Here is a 16,457-nt window from a genome sequence, read left to right as displayed (position 1 = left end):
AAGAACAATACTTCCATTAATTCTAGTCATTAAAAAATCCAGTAAGTCTTATAAAATGTGCTTATTTAAGACACTTCACAAAACCAGCGAAATGTTAGCCTTTTATATTTCCACACTTTTTTCTTTTTTTGTTTCTCTAACTTTGCTTATTTCAAGTCTCTGTGGCCTTAAAGGGATTCAGTTATTGACATGTAGGCAAGTAGAAGATGATGAGGTTCTGGAGGTCATCAGTTTTCTGCTTATTTCACAGAATCTTAGAATATGCTGAGTTGGAAGGGTCCCACAATGGTTGAGTCCATCTCCTAGCCCTGCATAGGACCATCCCCAAGATTCACACCATATGCCTGAGAGTATCATCCAAACACTTCTTGAACTCTCTCCGGCTTGGTGTTGTGACCACTTTCCTGGGGAGCCTGTTCCAGCACCCAAACACCCGCTGGGTGAAGAGCCTTTTTCAATATCCAACCCAAACCTCCCCTGACACAACTTCAGGCCATTCCCTCGGGTCCTGTCACTGGCCACCACAGAGATCAGTGCCTGCCCCTCTTCTTCTCTTTACAAGGAAGTTGTAAACTGTGATGAACTCTCCCCTCAGTCTCCTCTTCTCCAGGCTGAACAGACCAAGTGACCTCAGCTGCTCTGCATACAGCTTCCCCTCAAAGTCTTTCACCATCTTCATTGCTCTCCTTTGGACACACTCTAATAGCTATGTGTTAGCTTATGCTGGCATGAGAAAAAGGAGAAGAAGGGCAGTGCATTAGCACCCAAAAGTTTATTTTGGTGGTAAAAGCTTCATGGTACATGAAGATTGGTTTTCAGATGTTCTTTTCACTTTCCTCCTCTGTATGCATTTATGTGTGCTTTTGTAGTGTTTTTCTCTTTGCTATTTCCCCTTATACTTTCATCTCTTTCCTGCACTTCTTGATCAGTCAGCTGTACATCTGAGTGTGAATTTATCCCATTAGCTCTCCACATATCTCTGGTCCCTAGTAGAGTTAGGGTACCTTTCTTTATACTGCATGTTAAATTCATGCCCAGACACATGGATTTCTAGCCCTCCCCTGACCTTTTTCCACCTGCTTAAAACTCTGTCACCTGTGCATGGGCATCATCTGCTCTGGAGCCCTCAAACAGGGTTAGCACACTGCAACAAGTCACGTCTTTACATTGTAATGGAAGTGTATTTGAAGGTGTGAAAGAAATAAGCCTTGAACTGATCTAACAGCTTCCCACAGCCACTGAGAGGGGATGTTATTGTACTTTTTTCCTTCATCTTCCCTCGTTCTCCTGGTCACACAGTTCTGTTCAGTACCTTGGGCCAGCTCTACTGCCTGCCCAGGCACTCCTTGAAATGCTTTGTTCCCCTGACCTGTTAGGAAACTCACCCAGCAAAGAGAAGATAGACAGACCCAGTACAAGGAAACGAGATGAGTCACAGGGCTGGCTGTGGGATAGTGGATGAAAGGAGCAGGGGAGAAGAGATTGGAAGCAAGACCTTAAACTTGGCAGCAGTTTGGTTTGAGCATACTTATTGCCAATCTGACCTCACTGCTGGGGTCCCATTTAAGAAATTACCAGCTGACTGCTGAAGCAATCAGGTGCATGATATTTGTATAGATTGGTACTGACTGTTAAGCCCATGGCCAGGCCTAACCTACTCTATAGCTGTGCAAATATTGGTGACGTGTTGTCTTTCTGCTGTTAGGAAAGCTGGTGACACTAGGAGTTGTCACTAGTCCTTGAAAAGGCCAGCGTACTGTAATCCCAAAGCCCAAGCTCTTAGTAAAGTAGTTGCACTACTCTTTCCTTTCCTTGCCACTTTTCCCACTGCTGGCTGAGTAATTGCTGCTTCTCCTAACTCAGCCAGTGCTTTGTCATGTGAAGCACCTAAAGCAGCAAGTGTAGTAATCACAAAGTGCCTTTCTAACTGCACAAGTGACACTCATCTGTCACTTGTAAATTATTGTCCAAACATCTACTCCGTGTCTGCGTGTGTGTGTGTGTGTGTACTCTGCCTCTGCTGTTTGCAACCAGAGGACCTGATACCACCACCACAGTTTAAAAGAAAGTACCTGCAGGTCAGGTGGGCCAAGGTTGAGGCTTCTGGCCTGAATTCAGTATGCCATGCAACCACATCCACCAACTCGTTTTTCAAAGCTCTGTTTGAACTTCTGAGTCTTTGATCTCCGTAACAAATCCAGAGGAAGTTTGCTAATCTCAGATTTGCTGTTTGTGTGCAAATCAAGCATTTTGAATGGTTTAGCAACACATTGTTATGCCATGTCTTTATGTTCTAGTTTACAGTTGTTAAAAAATTTACCCTTCTTTCGTAATCCTATTCTGAAGACCTTCTTCCTATGATGTAAAAAAGTACTGGTAATTAACTGCTGCTCCCACCTTGTCCAACACCACAGGAGAGGGACTCCAGTTCACTGTCACAGTTGTTGGTTTGCCTTACTTTTCTAGGCTTGGGACTTGTTTTGGAATATTATTACTATCTCTGTTTCACTAACATATGTGAATTAGATCACCTCTGGCAGCATCTTGAGCATTCAGATACCAAAAGTTGCCAAGACAGTGCAACTTTCATACATCTTTCCTTCTTCTGTATTAGTGGTGGACCTCACTTGTAACTCCGTTGATACTTATAGTAAGGATATTTCACTTTTGCTAAAGAGATATGAAACAGTGTTAGACATTCCTTTGAGAAATGTACCTTGATGATATAAGATAAATGAAGAAAAAGGGCATAAGGCGAGAATGTATCCATAGCAGGGAGTTGAAACTAGATGATCTTTAAGATCTCTTCCAATCCAAAACACTCTATGATACTATGATTTTTCAGACTTCTCATTGCTCAGGTATGTGATGTAGGAAAATGGTTTGGGGGATGGAATGAGGTGGAAACTTCTAGGTGAGCATTTATCTAGAAGGAAGTGTGGTTAAAAGGGGCTGGCTTGCTTACTTGCCTGCTTAATAAAAAGAAAAAAAAAGAAAAAAAAAGAAAAAAAAAGATGTGCTTTGTTGGTTTGGTTATGGAGCTGGAATGGGAAAAGCATAACTCACTAAGAGACATGTTTTTCCAAAACTCTTTTTTCCAATAGAAGTCAGTTCTTCATCCCTCTCTGCCTGTGGGAGCAATTATTCTTCATTTGTCTGCCTATTTGGGGTGAAAATTCTTCTCTCAGTGAACATTTTTGCAATTTCTCCCAAAATGGGACTCCTGATTCAAGAGGGACTCCTTAGTGAGACTGCTTTTTAAATACAAAATAGGGCTAATAAAATCAGTTTCATGGAGGATGAATATGAAGGCCGGTGGAATTTCAATAGCTTGATCTCAGCTGTATCGAAAACATAGAGAATCTGAATGTTCAGGCACATATCTAAAAAAATGAAGAGGTTACTTCCCTATCAATGCAATCCTGAGACATGGGACTGCCAGAAATTGTTGCTTCTGCCTTTTGGACATTTTTTTTTGTTTTCTTGGAAGACAATCCTTTTCATTATCTCTGCCTCTGCATCCCAGTCTTATTTTTGAGAACTTTCTCTGCCTTCTCCTGTGCAACTCTCAGGAACATATTGCATGGAGAGCACATAGAGCTGACAAGCTGAGGGTGTCCCTTTCACCAGGAGTAAGGAAAAAATGGGCTTATATACCACACCCCAACCCATCTTGGACCTATTTCTTACACCTATAGGTAAGGTGGCAAATTCTGCCTAAGATGATGATTTCCATCCGTTTCATGGCTGCTATTTGATTTCTTGGAGGGTGGACTTCCTGGGAAATTCCCTTTGATTCTTCCCTTCTTACTCGGATGCATGACAAAAGTTTGGCAGTAAAATGTTGTTACTCCTTTTTATATGTCCCCCATTTCACATTCACATTACCTCTCTCTCCCCTCTTTTTGCTTCTTTCTCTAAAGGTTGAGAGTGTCTGAAGTAATTTATGCTTCTGCATTTTGAATTTTTCTGAACTGTTTATAATGTGATTGCCAAATGCTTTTGTGACTGAAAGAAACTACAGAGAACCCAAGGGTGTAATATAAAACACTCTGAGTGTCTTAAAATCAGAAAAGAGTTGGGTTCAATTTACCATCAAGATTTGACCTTTCTGTAATTTTACAGGACTGTGAAGGTCTTCTGGGACAGAAACTTTTTTTAAAAAAATCTCTTTGTAATCCATTCAGCACACTAGGGTGCAAGTCCATTCCAGAGTACACTGCAGCTTAAATAATAATAACCTGTATTTGTATATGTCTAACTTGCAGGTTACCTGCTTGAAAAATAGAATGTCATTCAGCAACAGAGTGGGTTGTATATGTGTGTGAGTAATAAAAAGATGAAAAAATTTCCCTAGAGTCCCTCCCTTGTCTGTTCCCTCTCCCTCAGTAACCCCAGCTTCACCTTCCTTGCCTCATATTTCATTTGAGTTATCTCAGGTTGCAATGTGTATTTTTAAGGAGGAGTGCCTTTACAGGTATGTGTGGTTATCTGAGCACAAAAGCTTTACATATGAAAATACAGTGCTACTAATAATATTATCTGAGTTTGTTTTAATCCCATGCAATGAACTATTAAATTCACTTTAAAAAAAATCTATTCATCCCTTCCTCTACTGGACTAAAATCAGGAAGGGGTTGATTTCTTAGACATGGCAAAAGAAAATTGCTCTGAGTAAATTTTCATTACATGCTTAATTGCTAATACATTTGAAATCATATTTTAACTAACTAGTACTTCTCTGCCCTGTGCAATAAAAGTCACATAATTACTCAATACAACAGAGCACCCTGTGGTAAACTATGTCCATGGACATACCACAGCTATGTCCATACATTTCCTCCTGCAGAAGTGAAAGGGACTTTTTTACTGTCTCCATCACTATTTGTGGAACCACAAGGAGTGGGCTTCTGTACGGTGGAGTAAAGCAGTGGGCCAGACTACTTTCTTTGGGTATCAGATTTGGCTTTAAATACAAATATATACAGTTTTTACTAACATGTTGAGAATTGGAGTGGAGCGAGATGACAGTGTCCTGTGGTAAAGAAAAAATTTGCCACTACTTTCTTGGGAGCGAGATTTATTCCTTGGTAAAGAAAGCAGAGCTGTACTAATCTTATCTAATACTAATCCTTATATAATCTCTGCAAAATTTTATTGTCGAAACGATACTTCAGAGCACCTCACACCTTGTCTAAGCTCCATGAACCCTCGAAATTTGGATGCTCAAACTTTCATTATGTTGGAGACCATTAAAATTCAGCTGTATGCACTGTGTAAGAAAACAATAAAGATGTGTCATAAAGCCCTCTGTTCTTTCTCTGGAAAAGTTTCCGATAGCTTAGGCTTCAGAGGGGTGAGCTGTGCCGGATTAAGATACAGCAGTAAGGACATTATTGCTTCCAGGTGTCCATAGACTGAGCCACGAGAGACTGGCAGGTATGTGGTGGAGAGGCAGAAGGGAATGCTGTTCTCCTCAGCATCCTGCTGAGGACTGCTTAAACGCTAAATCCAACAGACTGAACGTAGCTTAAACTAATTCACTGAACTTGTGAACTCCAGTGCCCAGAGAGACATTGCTTGTTTTGCATGCTGTTTCTGCTGTCCTTGCTGTGAAGACAGTAATTGCTAAGAGGGTGGATGTCCAAGAATGTAATATCTTAAGCTTCAGCACTTTAATCCCAGACAGAATAACTGTGGGAACACTGCAGGAGATCAGATCCTCAGTTTAGAAACATGAGTAGACTTTTTTCTTTTGCTTATAAGATCATGACTAAACATTTATATCCCTTTTGGGTGTGTTTGTTGTTGTTTTAATTTTCACACTGGATATATAACTTAGTGTGCAACTCTATGATTGCTTTCTCTTAAAACACATTCGGTGTATTTGCTATGAATACAAATGTACAATGCAGAAAATAAGTGCCATACTAGATAAAAAAACCAATTTGTCATTATTTATTCACTCAACAAAGCTATAAAAAAGTTTACTACATAATATACCAAAGCTATTCCTTTTGTTCCACCATTTATTTTAACTGATTTATATCAGGGGTAAATAGAAACCAATAAATCTGTGTAATAGCTCCTCGTCTGCTACAATATAACATGATTCTAAAATTATTGCGATGCATTTCAGTTGATGACACAGGACTTTGCAGTCTCTTACTGTGATTCTCTCCTAACTGTCGGATCACACTTTGCTTACTTTCATGGAGCCAAATGACGATGAATTCTGTGTTACTTGTTCCACTGTTAGGTATCTTTTTATGGTTACCGGCTTACTTACTAATGCAAGATAAAATAAACCATGAAACTATAGGGACATCTATACCAAAAATTACATCAGAGGAACTAAACCTTAAAGACATCCTTCTCCATTCTAATGCATTTACAGCTATGATTAGACTCCAAGAAGGAGCTTTGTAGTACAGCTGTTGTCCAAAGAAACCTTATTTCAACACTGTGTGTTTTCCTGGAATATCCCATGTATCTGCCACTGAGATGGGGTTAGTACAGATAGCAAGTGTTTAGAGAGAAAGATTGAGAGGTGCTCAAGCATTAACATAACACACACTGTAGAAGAGCTTATGATGCCACTTTGTATTGTCTCTGTTTTGTGGAAAAGTCAGAAAGGGGATTTATGCCAACGTGCTTGCAAAACCTGGCTGCAGTACATCCTATTCTTTTAGAGCCAACTAGACACCAGCCATGTGCGTGCAAGATGTTGTGATTGTTTTTTCTTCACTATTTGCTTGGAAGTAGAGATCCCTAATTTTATCTTCATCACACACAGAAATTCAAGATTATCTTCTGTTTTCCCCATTAGAAAATTCTGCCTGTATTCACAATCCTTACAGACACAGCCTTGGCGTACTGTTTTTGTCTGAATTCTTGCCTAGAATAACAGACACTCTATGAAGCTGGAGTGTCAAAAAAATAAAATAAATTAAAAAAACCAAACCAACAAAAATAACACCATTAACACCATTCAATAAGAAAGGAAGACAAACTTTTCATGTGGAAAATTCTCCCTTTCAGAGATTTTTTCAGCATTTCTTTGGAAGACATGAACGGCTGGTAGTCTGTCAGGTACCAACTGAAATATCTAACTTCTTTTTTGTAGGCACCCACCAGTTAGTTCACTAAGGCTTATCTTATTACAGTTCTGTGTATGGCACTTAGCTTAATAAGGTAGGAGGCTGCATTTTTTTTTCACGGAGTATTTTATTCAGAGACAAAGCCTCTTTCAGTTGTGAGTCTCCCCACTCAACTTTTGTGAAAGTTGTATGCGAATAAACTTAAGTTGAACTGTCTGATATAATAGAGAGCACAGTGATAACACTGTTATGTGAACACAAAGCCAAATGCAGAGATCCCTCTGACTTCATAGTCCCTGATGTTACTTAAACTTTCCAAACCACTGGACCTCAGAACCTGTAAGGCAGTCCTTTTGAGTACATGAAATTACAATAGGTTATCAAATCAAAGCCCAGAGAGTCTGAAAAGGAGAAGTGAAAATAAATCTGACATACCCAAACCTCCAAACTATACTTCAAGGTATAACCTTACTGTAGATAATAAAACCTTACTAGGAATAAATGAGGCCCATTACTTCTTTTTTTCCCCATTGTCAATATGAAATTCTGATGATAGTCACTTTATTGCTCTGCATGAAGCAGCATATATTATTTAACTAGTATGAAAGATTTCCATCTATTCAGCTATGTGGGTAGCTTTCATGCGATAAAGTTTTATTCTGGCAGGGGAGTGCTGCCAAGTTTTACTTTGGTTAAGTACATTAGAAGAAATTCCATCATCTATGTGATTCTGCATTGTAAAATTCTGTTTTGCTCCCTGAATATCATTTTTACTAAGGTTATCAATGCAAGAAACCTTTTCAGTAATCTTTAGCACATGTTTGCTATGTACATCAAATTATGGGTAGCAGATAAAACTTTGCTAGGGCTTCTAAAACTGAAAGTGTAAAATGTATTTGAATTCAACACTAACTTAAAGAGTGAAGAGCTTTGCTGTCTTACAAAATTCTGAATATACAGCTGTTAATTCTCCAGTTCATGGCACATTCTATTTTGGTGTCCTTGTCACTAAAATAATTTCCTCATGTTTAGGCACTACTATAAACACTTCTTTTGTTTACTAGCATACATTTTATACTGTGAAAAGTAACATCAAGTCTTATTAAAAGATTGAACTGAGATCAGTCTTCTGACAAGGATATGGGAGAGAAAAACTTCTTACATGTCATCCTGCTATCAACAGTTATCATGACACCTATTACTTTGGGGGTTTTGGAGGGAAGGAAGTGAACGTAAAACATTTTCAGTCCCAGTACTAACTTCAGGTGTGTTCTTCTCTCCTGTAAGAATCAGTAGCATATGATTTTCCAATCTTTTTTACAGTAAGGTAACACGCTGAGGCACTATCACAGTGGGAATGATAAGCAGGAAACACTATTTCAGAAAACAAAGGGCTCAGACTACTTTCTTATAACGTTCTAGGAGGCAGAACTGTTCATCCTTGTAAAATCCTGTTCTACACTTTGGAAAGAAAATGTTGATAACGGAGCAGAATGGTTTCATTTTAGTTCTTTTGAGCTCAGGATTCAGATTTGTCTTGACTGCAAGGAGGTAGTTCTTGGTACATTTGATCAAATAGACAGGTTTTTGTCTGAAAAATTGAGTTCAAAGGCCTCTGTGCCATTCTTTCTTGTCATGATAGTTGCTTTGGAGGCCATAGTGGGATGGTTTAATACTTTTCAGGTCTTCTAGAGCTACAGATAGTATAGATTTGATATTTCAGAAGTCCTTTAGCACTCCTTCCCTCATTCTTTTCCAGAATTACTTTACGTTCAGGAACCTGATACATCTTTTCAGTATAGCCTAGTTATCACCACGATCCTTGCATATTTTGAGATGGACTGTGCTTACCTCCACCAGATTCTGATTCCTCTCAGCACTGACCATGTTGCACCTACTTTTCTACCATTTACTTTTCCACTTCCTCAGAATATTCATGTAACTTCATGGCTGCTTCTGCTCTGCATTGCCTTCAGTTCTTTTCTTGACCTCTTCTTTTCTTGGTTTCCCTTCCCGTCTTTGACTTCTTCTCTTGGCCATAACTGTTGTCTTCTCTTCCTGCAGCTCCCCATCAGCCCTTGACTGTGGCTCTGGACTTCTCTTTGTAGGCAGTTCTAGTACTGCCTGCTGCTTCTCTGTGCTGAGCCCTCATTTACTGTGTCTCTGCACTTCTGGTAACACAGTATTCTCAAACACTCTGGTGCAGGTCCTTTTTTTCCCACATGTGATTAAGAGTCAAACTTTACTCTTTAAGTGATTGCCAAGAAGTATGAAGAGCAGCAATTAGTCAGCCGCTCTATAAAGCCAGGTGCATAGTGTTTTAACTGTTCAGTCAATTAGAACAATGGGAACAATCATAAAACCTTTAGTGCAAGAATGGTCTTTTTGTCTATAAACACCTGCCACAGTGGAATTTCTCATTTCATGACTGTAGTGCTTTGGCTCTTTCTCATTAAAAGATAATAATTTTTGAAAATAACACAAGCACTCAAGTTGAAGACTGAGAGAGTCCATGGAGAAATTGCATTTAAATGAAGAACCCTAGATAGATAACACACTCTCATCTTCTTTTTTTTGTTTTAAATTTTCTTTTGGACTTTATTGGGATGAAATAAAAGAAGAAGGTAAATTTTAGAAAGTTATTGCTGTATTTCTGAAATAGATGCTTATGTGTTGCTGTAGAATCTGTTCAGAGACCTGGATTATGTCAATCCATGACACCGGAAAGTGAATCAAGGCTTGGCAGAGTCTCTAATTTTTCTATAAATGTTGGCTACATAGCATAACGTTAGCTGCTCTACATATCCCTCTATTTTATTAAGTAGAATTAGTAATGTCAAAAATGCTTCAACAATGAGCCACAGTATGGATCATACTGATGGCTTAAACACTTTGAACAGTGGTGAGGTTACACTGACAGCCCTCCATTTTTGGTTTCTTCCCTGTACTTTTCTAGAATAGGAATTAAAGATGTCTTTAAAGAGCATAACAGGCATGTCTAAAAGAAGTTTTAACATTTCAAAAGACCCCCTAATTTTACTAAGAAAATAGAAAGAAGTAAAGCAGAAAAAAACCGCTTCAAACTAGTAAAGCACATTTTAAAAGTTTAATTTCATCTCAGTAGAAATATCACAGGCAGCTATAATCAAAAAGAGCTTGACTAACACAGCAGTAATCAACTTGAAAGAAAACACATTTCAAGAAAGAAAACATCCAAAGAGAGAAATAAACTTAAGATCAAATATATTGTTAATCTTCTCAGTTTGAGGAATAGTCACATAGGAAGTATTTTCTTCCAGAATTACCAGGAAAATCTGGTAGAATATGCAGTCTTATTAAGCTTACCTTAGACTTTAGACACTGATAGCACCATACTGTTCTAACTATGCCTTCCCAAACTTCAGGCATGCACTTAGTAAATCTCATTGAGAACCACACACATGATTTTTCTAGGGTCTGAATGAAGACTATTGCAAGGGAATATTGCAGACAGTGAAGAAGCAACACATAAATATATATATAAGTATGTTGAAATTCCTTGGATCAACCTCTGAATTTTGCCTAATTTCCTTCTGCTGCAAGTTTTCTGTTCAGTGTCTCATAGTTCTCTTTTATTGGTATGTTTGTATGTGCAATACTGGCAAGCAGCTATAGAAACAAACACAAAATCATATGAAAGCTCAGGAAGCAGCTAATGGCTGGAGCAGCTAAAGAATCCTTTACAAGTATGAGGGAGCCAAAAGAAAGCAGAAAGGAAGCATCTCTCATCTGACCAACAAAATACAAACAACCTTGAAGAAAAACTCTTCTTTCCAAGTTGGAAACAGACACAATAGCAACTGCTCCAGATTAGGAACAATTTATGTTGATTTAACTTATTGTACTGTTTGATAAGATAATTTGGAAGACAATAATAGCTGACACCTGTGCAGCAAAAGGATGACATGACAGTGTTTTGTTTTTTTTCTAGAAGGGAGAGAAAGACAAGTGTTTATCGCTTACAGAAGGAGATCTGGATAGGGGGAAATTTATACTGCACTGTAAAGCATAATATGTGCTCCTTACAGGAGTATACTCCTTCCCAGTTATTTTGCAGGCTGTTCTCTTGGAGCTATTTCCTGCATCTTCCTATAGGATCAGAACTAAGCTAGAACTGGAGCTCTATGGTGGTGCTGTGCTGTGATGTAGCTGTCCTCTATCCATTTGCTTTCATTTCAAAGTGTAGAGATAGTTTATTTTTTTGCACATTTGTTTTCTTTGAAGGCAACGTAGTGAATAATAAGTGCATTATATTTGGGAACACTGATATAAGATAAAGGAGAGCAGAGTCCTTCCCGTCTCCATACTCTACAAAGTATTTACAGTGATCAGTTTATGTAACTTAAAACACCTTAAAGTCATCTAAAATCTCATTCAGAAGCTGTGCTCTGTACAGCTTAAACCACATTAAATTGGTCACAAATTTCTTTACCTCTTGCAAGACAGTCTCCATATGCTAATTACATGAAGGGGCTTCACATTTTTCATCAATTTTTTCATAGTTGTCCTTGTTCACCCATAGACAAAGTGTTAATTTTGTAGCTGTGGACAGTTGTGTGAATGTATCACTGTAAAATAGTTCCTAAATTTAAAAGACTCGCAAATCAAATAAAAACACACACAAACACAAAGACCACTGAATATTTTTCACACTGACTGCAAGCTAACTGCAACTATGAAGTATGTCTACTTGACAGACCCAAGCATCTGCTGATGCTTCTAGCAGGCCCTCCAGGTTTTGCCCTAGCGTAAACTGGATTGTAACTAGTGTAAGGAGGTGGAAGTATATACAGAGATCTGTTCTAAACTTGTTTGACCTTGACCTGCAAACTAGTCATGACTAATAGAAAAAAATCCCCTTTACCATTGAGCGTGTATTTCGATTGAACTCTTAAACAGAATACACATTTTTAGAAACCTTGTCTCATGTCATCTTACATTAATGTAGATTTTTGCATCTATGGAAGGCCACTCAGCAAAAGCAAATAACTTTCTGCACAAGGTTTAGCTGGAGAGTAGCTTCACATTAAAGTGATATGTTACCATTTCGTTGAAGTTTTGTGGTTGCATTTAAATTTCCCAGGCACTGTAACTCCTTATCTTTTCTGAAAGGTGAGATGGAGGAAAAAGTGTTTCACTCTGTAGCATAAGTATGATTTGGTCAGATGGGGTATGTCTACCCCATCTATGGCTTTTCAGGTCAGATTAGGAGGGCACTTTTGATGCAAGTCTCCAAACTCTCCCTACATGCTGTGCTTTGGATGCAGTGCAGAGCTCTCTTAGAACATGTGAAATGCTTTCCCTCAGGAGGAAACAAAGCTGTGAGATTTTCTCCAGAAGTGTTCATAATATATTCCAGTTGTAAGGAATCATTTGGTCAGTGGAATCAGGCCAGGGCCACTCTGAAGTGAAAACCTGCAAAATGGGAAAATAGCAGATGTGGGATCTGCAATTACAAGTGTTTTGCTGCACAGAGCCACTTTTGCTGGAGTACACAATTGGCTAAGGTAGGGACAGCCCTTGCAATTCAGGTGAACAGTATGATCATCTGGGCAGATATTCCCCTAACTTTCTGAGTAAGAGAAAATTATTAATTTAAATCAATGCTGGGACAAAGGGCATATAGACATATATAGGCATATATAGACATTAAAGATGTCTATAGGCACAAGGAAGATTTAAAGTATGAATTGTTTGAGGTACATTTTTAAAAAACAAATATGTGCTGTAGGGAGCTGCTTGTCCTGGTTTGACACAGATGAATCATTCCAAGCACTGGAGGCATCTGCAGACACCTAATACTAGCAAGTCAGTTCAGCAAAATTAAGACCTAGTTATTAAGTTTAATCACCAGTGTTTATAGAGCAGATTACTGCTTTTGGGTACCACTGATGTAGATATCTGATATACCCCCAGTGACGTACCAAGTGAGAACTTGATTTTTCAAGGCTCATTATGTAATTAGTTCATATTTTTTCTGGGTGTTTTTTACTGTAATGTCTCCATATCAGCTGCAAAATCTGTAATGTAATTTTCACAGATAATTTATCAGCGCAGAAATTCTGCTGTGCTAATTAAGTATGAGAAATGTACTCATTGCATTTGTGAATATGCATATCATTTCATATGAGGTTTCTTGCAAATCTATTAAGGGAATTTCTATAGGCAAGTATGTAATCATGTTTTGGAAAACTTACAGTTGTTTTTCCCATATTCCTGTGTTTCTTTTTCTGTAAATGTGTAGATGCCTTATCCATGCATGGAATAAATTATTTATTCATATGAGAGTAAATTCTGCTGCTTCCTCAAACCTCCAGATAGGAGTATATTGCAAAGGTAGTTCACCAAAAGCAAGACGAATTACTCGTGGACTTGATGCCCTGGCTCTCCTTCAGTCTGTTGACCTGCTCAGTCCTTCCTCCCACCCATTCTACAGGTGACAGCAAGGAGGCGTAACAAGATATCTGGTGGTTTCCTGCATGGCCCACTGTACAGGCAACTCAGCAAATGGAAGTTTTGAGCATATTCTCTACCCTTGCACTTTTGGCATAGACCAGGTCAGGAGAGGAAAAAAAGTTTCTCCTTGCAACTTATGATTAAGGAGATTTTATTCATCCTTGTGGGTAACTGTGTTGTTGTTAAACAATCCAGTCCGGTTACTTGAAAATGTCCAGAGTTACTGCTCCCATCCTGTGCTGCAATGCAGGTACAGAATGGACACCACATGGCCAGTGCCTATTTCTTCTTGTGCTTTCCTTGGAGAGGGGAAAGGGTGTGGCAGGGCAGAAGGGTAGCCTGTTACAAAGTGGACTCTGGCAAATCCCCTTGGGCTCGACCTCCAAGATGAATGTAATCATGTAGCTTATTTACTCCGAGTAAATAGAGTCAGTGTTTAACATTTATTGTATTTGATTAATGAAGGTTTTGCTGTTCCTTTGCTGAAGGAAAGGACAGATGTGTTTGTGGTCCACTGCTTCCACTTAAACAAACACAAAATTTAGTTTCAAATCTTACTCAAGGGCATACTACATCAAGGGAACAATATATAGTCTTCAATTCTGAAATCAGCTGTCAGAAGCGGAAAGTACTGTGTTTGGTTTTTTTAATCCTAGGTGAGAGAGTAGCTGTGCTTGAGCATCTGACTTTCCATACCATTGAACACTGCCCAGTGTTCAGAGCCAGTGGAAGAAACAATAGCCCTGGAAACCCAAGGTTGGTTCAGCCTTGGTATTCTTCATGTCCATCAGCATATTATCACATATCTCCTGCTTCAGGTTCCCTTTCAGATGCCCAGTGCCCACAGCGGATACTGTCTAATCTGAATGATAGCTATCATGTCATGTTTAGTTTGATGTACACTACTTACTCTCAGAAACCACATGTAGTTTACTGCCATTTGTAGCAAAACAAGTCCTGTATATCAAATATGCAAATGTTTTAGTCCGTTCCTCCCTTAATCTACTTCATTTACAGATTTTTTTATTATTATTATTTTCCACTGCAAAGTGTCCATATTAAGGATAGAGTAACTATTTAAGTCTTGAAAACTGAGACTGCTTTATACTGTATTCACTGGCTTCAGCGAGATGCCAGTACCCTGCACAACTGCCCTTTATTCTCCAGCTACCCACTGCTGCTGTCAGTACATTGTTTGCTTCTGAATTAGAGGCAGGCTCAGTCATTGTCTGTACATCTATCCATTTGCCATAAGCACAGCTGTGGTCTTTTGACATGCAGGCTTATTTGCCCACTCAGGGCAAAATCAGAGGAAGAATAGCAAGACTGCTTGCTTTCAGACTGACTTTAAAAAAAGAAAATTGATGTGAAATAGTTAGCCATGATTTTGTTTGTGAAAGAACAACAGGATGATGAAGAAGTATTTTAGTAAACATTAAGCATATCTCAGAAGCAAAATCTCTTTGTTATCAGACTTTTCTCATGTGTAGAAGCTGAGTATTGTAGTGCAGAAGCTTAGTATTGCAATAAAATCACTAAAAATACATGGTGATTTGCATTGCTTGCAGGCAGATGTCCCCATTGACCACACTTGAAAATCTTACACCAGTGGTCTCTCATATTTGTAGCTCATCTAGTAAATACAGACACTGTTACTAAAGAAGCATCTTCAACATTTTTGTTTAATTTGCTAGCTCTAATACAAGCTCCTTAAACTGAAGAGGTTATGACTTTATTTACAAGAACATAAGCAGTGTGCATGATAGTGACACCACTGCTGACTTTTCAGTTGATGGTGCACGAAGCAGAACATTTGGACGTAAATGTTTTTCAGGACAGAGACTCTCGGTAAGATGTGCTGTTCTACAAAATGTGTGTATTACTGCTGCTGAAAAAATTAAACCAGAAATGACAATTGCTTGGCATTTTTCTGTTATTACTATTAAGGAAAACTTGAAAAATAGCAGAAGGATGACTTTGTGCAGGCTTGTGCTGGATGGAGTGACTTACTCTCTCTGCAGAGATAGCCTACTAGTTTGTCTAGATAGTCAAGGCCCTGAAATGGCATCTATTTCTCATATGTATCTGGCAAAATGACAGCTTATCCAGGTCCAGTATTTAGAGGTCAAGAGATTGACCTGGAAATTCCACAGCAATGAAGTTACGTGAAGAATTCCTATCAGTAGCAGCTTTTCTCACGGATTTTAACTGATAAAGGCTCCTCCTACTGTTTGGTTTTATCTCAGCAGTGTTATGCATGTGGTCACGTGAGGCTTATGGGGCACACAGCTTCCTCCACTGAGGTGAAACTATCACAGGGCTTTACATTGTTGAAAGGAAGAACAAGCTTGCAAAGTTTTGTCCTGTGGTACAAAGGCTTTTTTTCCACCTGAAAAGAAAAATATATAAAAGATTTTCCTAGGAAAAAAGTATGACCTACATTCTAGATGTGGCCAAGGGTTTTCACATCAGTATAAGGCAAGTGTGCTTAAACAATCTTAAATTTATTTCACTACAGTTGGGAACATGGGATAGAGACATAACCGTACTGTCTCTACAAATTGTTGTGGGTATAAGTAACTGCTAGTTCAGGTTTGCACTAAACTCTTCAAATCATTTCAGCAGCTGTTAAAGCATGGTAATGAATTTATTTAGGAAAATGAGCATATTTTCACTTTATGTGTACTTACAAGAATCCTTGTCACAGGGGAATCAGTTAGAGGACTTTCTGATTACGTCTTTATTCTAAAAAAGCTGACTGTAAGTAATATTTCCAAGAAATAGCCTGGGTGTATTACTGCATTACATATCAAAAGTCATTCACCAGCAGGAGAATCAGCAAAAAATGTAAAACATTATATG

At 38.6% G+C, this 16,457-nt stretch overlaps 1 protein-coding gene across 21 annotated transcripts in view; it reads left to right on the top strand.

Annotated features, from left to right (window-relative positions):
- The window catches only part of LOC127482446 (poly(rC)-binding protein 3-like), a 493,280-nt gene that overhangs the window by 265,200 nt on the left and 211,623 nt on the right, over positions 1-16,457 (top strand). The window contains exon 1 of one of the 21 annotated variants that reach the window (XM_051812772.1): positions 14,252-14,351. The exons of the other annotated variants lie outside the window; for them this stretch is intronic. The gene's annotated coding sequence lies outside the window, so the exon portion shown is untranslated. Of the gene's footprint in view, positions 1-14,251; positions 14,352-16,457 lie in introns of those variants that run through there. 21 annotated transcript variants of the gene reach the window in all.

The sequence above is a fragment of the Manacus candei genome, unplaced genomic scaffold (genome assembly GCF_025592945.1).
Source record: "Manacus candei isolate 608988 ecotype Guabito, Panama unplaced genomic scaffold, ASM2559294v1 h1tg000088l, whole genome shotgun sequence".
NCBI classification, from domain to species: Eukaryota; Metazoa; Chordata; class Aves; order Passeriformes; family Pipridae; genus Manacus; species Manacus candei.
This window is presented reverse-complemented; position numbering and strand designations above follow the sequence as displayed.